This window comes from Oncorhynchus tshawytscha, linkage group LG01, assembly GCF_018296145.1.
Source record: "Oncorhynchus tshawytscha isolate Ot180627B linkage group LG01, Otsh_v2.0, whole genome shotgun sequence".
NCBI classification, from domain to species: domain Eukaryota; kingdom Metazoa; phylum Chordata; class Actinopteri; order Salmoniformes; family Salmonidae; genus Oncorhynchus; species Oncorhynchus tshawytscha.
Window position 1 is genome coordinate 19,560,431 of NC_056429.1, and position 6,412 is coordinate 19,566,842.

Sequence of the window (6,412 nt, forward strand, 5' to 3'; positions counted from 1 at the left end):
TTGGGCTGAGATAATCCCAAAAGGCAGGCGACGGAACCTGTAGCGCCCAAACGGTGTGTTGAATGTTGTGAGCTTAGAGTGAATTTACAAACGCACCCAATATTTCCATGATATGAGCCTAAGTGACGTACTTAGAATGTTCAAATCTGTGGGACGGTCTTTTTTATGAAACCCGCGAAATCGGTATGTTCATATGTGTTCTTTGAGTTTGCGATGGGCATTCCACACTCTACCAGAGTAAGATCGATGGGACATTGTATTGCCAACAAGTATGGGTAAGTCCTGAGGTTGTTTTACGGTCATAAGACATCCTTGGACTGAAATATAAGGTATCCTTCACTTTTGTCATTCAGGTGTTTTTAGAGACACGCAGTACTTCATTTGTACATCAGGAGGTGCCGGAACAAATAGTGAGCGCGAGAGGGGGGTGACCTGGGGAGCTCTGAGGTACCGGAAAATCGCCATTATAATAAAGTATTGCATGCACATCATCACATTTACGTAGTGGTCTAGACTAGAGCAGTAGAGTAGAGGCGCTTGCATTATTTTTTTGTAGCCTAGGGTCCGAGAAAAATGTGGCCTTTTAGAAACGCATTCCATGCAATTATATGTCATTTTATATGACTAGAAACTTTAGCATAATCTTTTTTAATACCGCACAAATGATTGAATTGTCAGGCTACTTTGACACTGACAAACTGAGAATCTGAGATAATTAAAAACGACCTTGTCTTGAATCCATCAATAGCCTAGGCCTAGGTGTGTGGAGACACATATCGTACAATATGAGGAAATTAAAGTCCTAAAAAGCTTCCAGTTTCACTGACTCATCCAGTGATGAGCAGCTCACTCACCAGCCATTGTTTTAGTTTGTAAAAACAATGCTATTCACTCAATAGGCCTATTTGGAAGGTATATAATATTTTTGCAGCCTACAGACAGATAAGTATTTTTGTTTCAGCAGGAGCCATTTACTTTACAACCTGTGCTATCGCACGATTGTGTTTAAAATATTGCTAAAGGCCTGTTTTGGCTGCATGCTGTTCACTGACAGATTTGCCACACATTCCCGAATGTAGGCAATGCCTTGTCATTGGGCTGCACACCATCCACAGCTATGCTATTTAAACAACAAAAGCGAGTGATCCTCTGTGGCTAAATTATAGGCCTACTCCTGGTGTAGTATTCTGAATTATTTCATTTATTACTGCTATAACTTCGGCAAATGTATTTCAATTTATCAGGGGTGCTGAAGCGCCACCAGCACCCTATGATTCTATAAGGAAACAAATTATGAAGTACAACTCAGGAGAGATGGTAGTTGCATCCTCATGTCTACCAGAGCAGAGATGGGGAAAGAGATCATAGAAAGTGAATCTCATTCTGGTTCTGTGAGAGACAGGCTACAGGAAACTGCCACGAGTTGGTATCTAGGCTACAATGTTGAGCAAATCATAAACCAGGGCTGGCCCAACCCGAAAACATTGTTAGAATACCGGGCACAGGCTGAAAATCTAAGTTTTCACATTAGGCTATGTTTTTTATAGGGAGCAGGACAATTACAGAGGAGACAACTCTAATTAACTTTGGTCGCTTTTATTTGACTGTTTACATTGCAAACAGTGAACATTATGTTTCATGCCAGGAGAGGTACCGGATGCTGGCAAATAGATTCCCAGAACGAAACAGTCCAAAACTGAGAGGTGCTGGATCCTGTTAGGCTCAAATTAAGCAACGAAAACATAAAGTTACAAAGTAAAACTCATAGACTAGATGGAACACAGTAAATGTTAGTCCGGGACACTCAAATTAGTGTGATATGTTACGCTTGGTAACCTCACAGACAATTTTAGCTAATTAGCAAATATTCAACTACTTACCACTTTTTAGCTACATTGTATCTACTTAGCATGTTAGCTAATCTTTTCCCTAACCTTAAACCTTTTAGCTAAACCTAACCCTTTAACCTAACTCCTAAACTTAACCCTAAAGTCTAACCCCTATCCCCAACGACTAGCCTAGATAACGTTAGCCAGCTAGCTAACATTAGATACCTAGCCACCTAGCAGAATCCATAACATATCATACATTTTGCAAATTCGTAACATATAATGCAAATCGTAATTCGTGACATAACATACGGAATGAGTGATGGACATCCACAAATTAATACATACCATACAAAACGTAACATATTATACTAAATGGAGTGTCTCGGATTTACATACTGAATAATACAAAATGCTCTGAGACCAGGTTTACATGGCTGGCACTTTACTCCATAGTGTTAACATTCTTCATTGCTAAAGCGTATGGCACTGTACACTTTATGTATTCTATATTCTTCCTTATTCTCCTATAAATATGTATATAAACTTTTACCCAATGCTGCTAATGCTCATCATGTTTGCACTGTTACTGTACACTTATGACCATATAATAATACACCTACACACACTGATATTCTATAGAGAGAGAGAGAGAGAGAGAGAGAGAGAGAGAGAGAGAGAGAGAGAGAGAGAGAGATGTCCATGTTGGTGTGTGTGTTTATGTATGTGGGGCTGGGGAATTATTTTTCTGGTCTTCATGCCTTGACAAAAAACGTGCAAATCTGCTAGTGGGATGTCTCAACTTCCTGTTGTCTTTCAGATTGTGGCATCGATTAGATTATAAAGTGTATTCAGAAAGTATTCAGACCCCTACGTTATAGCCTTACTCTAAAATTAATGAACATTTTTTTCCCTTATCAATTGTATCTACTTAGCAATGTTAGCTAATCTTTCCCCTAACCTTAACCCTTTTAGCTAACCCTAACCCTTTAACCTAACTCCTAAACTTAATCCTAAAGTCTACACAATACCCCATAATGACAAAGCGAAAACAGGTTTTTGAAATATCATATTTACGTATAGTACCAGTCAAAAGTTTGGACACACCTACTCATTCCAGGGTTTTTCTTTATTAGTACTATTTTCTACATCGTAGAATAATAGTGAAGACATCAAAACTAGGAATCAACACATATGGAATCATGTAGTAACCAAAAAAGTGGTTAACAAAACAAAACATATTTAATATTTGGCTATTTTCTCTAAAGTAGCCAACCTTTGCCTTGATGACAGCTTTGCAAACTCTTGGCATTCTATCAATCAATGTCATGAGGTAGTCACCTGGAATGCATTTGAATTAACAGGTGTGCCTTGTTAAAAGTTAATTTGTGGAATTTCTTTCCTTTTTAATGCATTTGAGCCAATCAGTTGTGTTGTGACAAGGTAGTGTGGCATACAAATGATAGCCCTATTTGGTAAAAGACCAAGTCCATATTATGGCAACAACAGCTCAAATAAGCAAAGAGAAATGAGAGTCCATCATTAGTTTAAGACATGAAGGTCAGTCAATCGTGAAAATTTCAAGAACTTCAAATGCAGTCTCAAAAACCATCAAGCGCTATGATGAAACTGGCTCTCATGAGGACCGCCACAGGAAAGAAGAACCAGAGTTACCTCTGCTGCAGTGGACAAGTTCATTAGAGTTAACTGCAACTCAGATTGTAGCCCAAATAAATTCACAGAGTTCAAGTAACAGACACATCTCAACATCAACTGTTCAGAGGATATTGTGTGAATCAGGCCTTCATGGTTGAATTGCTACAAAGAAACCACTACTAAAGAACACCAAAAAGAAGAAGAGACTTGCTTGGGCCAAGAAACATGAACAATGGACATTAAACAGATGGAAATCTGTCCATTGGTCTGATGAGTCCAAATTTGAGATTTTTGGTTCCAACTGCTGTGTCTTTGTGAGACGCAGAGTAAGTGAACGGATGATCTTTGCATGTGTGGTTCCCACCGTGAAGCATGGAGGAGGAGGTGTGATGTTGTGGGGGGTGCTGCGCTGGTAACAATGTCAGTGATTTATTTAGAATTCAAGGCACACTTAACCAGCATGGCTACCACAACATTCTGCAGCGATACGCCATCCCATCTGGTTTTCGCTTAGTGGGACTATCCTTTGTTTTTCAACAGGACAATGACCCAACACACCTCCAGGCTGTGTAAGGGCTATTTGACCAAGAAGGACAGTGATGGAGTAATACATCAGATGACCTGGCCTCCACAATCACCTGACCCCAACCCAATTGAGATGGTTTGGGATGAGTTGGACCGCAGAGTGATGGAAAAGCAGCCAACAAGTGCTCAGCATATGTGGGAACTCATTCAAGACTGTTGGAAAAGCATTGCAGGTGAAGCTGGTTGAGAGAATGTCAAGAGTGTGCAAAGCTGTTATCAAGGCATAGGGTGGCTACTTTGAAGAATATCAAATATCAAATATATTTTGATTTGTTTAACACTTTTTTTGTTTACTACATGATTCCATATGTGTTATTTTGATGTCTTCACTATTATTCTACAATGTAGAAAATACTAAAAATAAAGAAAGCTTGGTACACCTGTATTTGGGGAGTTCCTCTCAAGCTCTGTCAGTTTGGATGGGGAGTGTTGCTGCACAGCTATTTTCAGGTCTCTCCAGAGATGTTTGTTAGGGTTCAAGTCCGGGCTCTGGCTGAGCCACTCAAGGACATTCAGAGACTTGACCCGAAGTCACTCCTGCATTGTCTTGGCTCTGTGCTTACAGTCGTTGTCCTGTTTGAAGGTGAACCTTCACCCCAGTCTGAGGTCCTGAGCACTCTGGAGCAGGTTTTCATTAAGGATCACTCTGTACTATGCTCCGTTCATCTTTCCTTCGATCCTGAGTGGTCTCCCATACTCTGCCAATGAAAAAAAATCCCCAAAGCATGATGCTGCAAACCACCATGCTTCACCGTAGAGATGGTGCCAGGTTTCCTCTAGACGTGACACTTGGCCTTCATGCCAAAAACTTCAATCTTGGCCTCCTGAGTGGCGCAGTGGTCTAAGGCTGGCGGAGTCACTACAGATCAGGTTCAATCCCGGTTTGTGTCACAGCCAACTGTGACTTGGAGACCCATGAGGCAGTGCAGTGTTGTCCGGGTTATGGGAGGGTTAGGCCAGCCGGGATGTTGTTGTCCCATTGTACTCTAGCTGGCCATTGTGCTGTGGCTGGTCATGCATGCTGACACGGTCGCCAGTTGTACGGTGTTTCCTCCAACACATTGGTGTGGCTGGCTTCTCTGTTAAGCGAGCAGGGTATCAAGAAGCAGTGCGGCTTGGTGGGGTTGTGTTTTTCGGAGGACGCATTGCTCTCGACCTTCGCCTCTTCCGAGTCCGTATGGGAGTTGCAGCGATGAAATAAGACTAAGTGGGCAGTCATGTGCCTTTTACTGTTCATATTGTGAAAATATATATTATGCCTGTTGCATGGATCGTAAAACATGTGCTGCTATACTTTACATTTCAATTTGCTGTTATACAGTGGTGGAAAATGTACTCAATTGTCATACTTGAGTAAAAGTAAAGGTACCTTAATATAAAACTAGTAAAATGCTACTTGAGTAAAAGTCTAAAAGTATTTGGTTTTAAATATACTTAAGTATTAAGAGTAAATGGAATTGCTCAAATGTACTTAAGTATCAAAAGTCAAAGTGAAAGTATAAACCATTTCAAACCTGCACAATTTCCCTTTTTTTTATTTTTATTGACAGATAGCACTCAGACATAATTTTTCAAATTAAGCATTTGTGTTTAGTGAGTCCGTCAGATCAGAGGCAGTAGGGATGACCAGGGATGTTCACTTGATAAGTGTGTGAATTGGACCATTTTACTGTCAAAATAGAACGAGTATTTTTGGGTGTCAGGGAAAATGTATGGAACAAAAAGTACATTATTTTCTTTAGGAAAGTTAGTGAAGTAAAAGTTGTCAAAATGTAAATAGTAAAGTACAGATCTCCGAAAAAACTACTAAACTAGTACTTTCAAGTATTTTTTACTTAAGTACTTTACACCACTGCTGTTATACTTTGGTTCTATATATCACAAGTAATACAACATTACTGTTATAAAACAAGAAATCTAATGATTCAGTGTTTTGCATATATGGCAAATATTTGGTGTACAATATACCAAACTGATATCTACTAACTTGCCAGTATTATCATTGATGATTTAGCCTATTGATAATATGTCAAATAGAAATCCAAAGTTGCAATTTTTCATAAAATAAGGTTCTACCGAGATTTGAACTCGGATCGCTGGATTCAAAGTCCAGAGTGCTAACCATTACACCATAGAACCGTGCTGCGCATGACGAGTGGAATTATAAAATATAAAAATGATTTATAGTTCAAATGTTAACATTAAATAATTGTAGAAATATCTTTAGTATGATTGTATTCGATTAACTCAATATTACAGTCCATATTTAGCGGTGTCTAGGATCCGGCAAATCATTCCCCTTCGTTTCAATGCAATTGCAATGCCACAAATGAACGGGAGGC

The 6,412-nt window shown here is 39.5% G+C and overlaps 1 non-coding gene across 1 annotated transcript; it reads right to left on the reverse strand.

Annotated features, from left to right (window-relative positions):
- Positions 1–6,137: 6,137 nt before the first annotated feature.
- Positions 6,138–6,209, reverse strand: trnaq-uug. Its single transcript has one exon. It is a non-coding gene; the product is annotated as a tRNA-Gln (tRNA).
- Between the last annotated feature and the right edge of the window lie 203 nt (positions 6,210–6,412).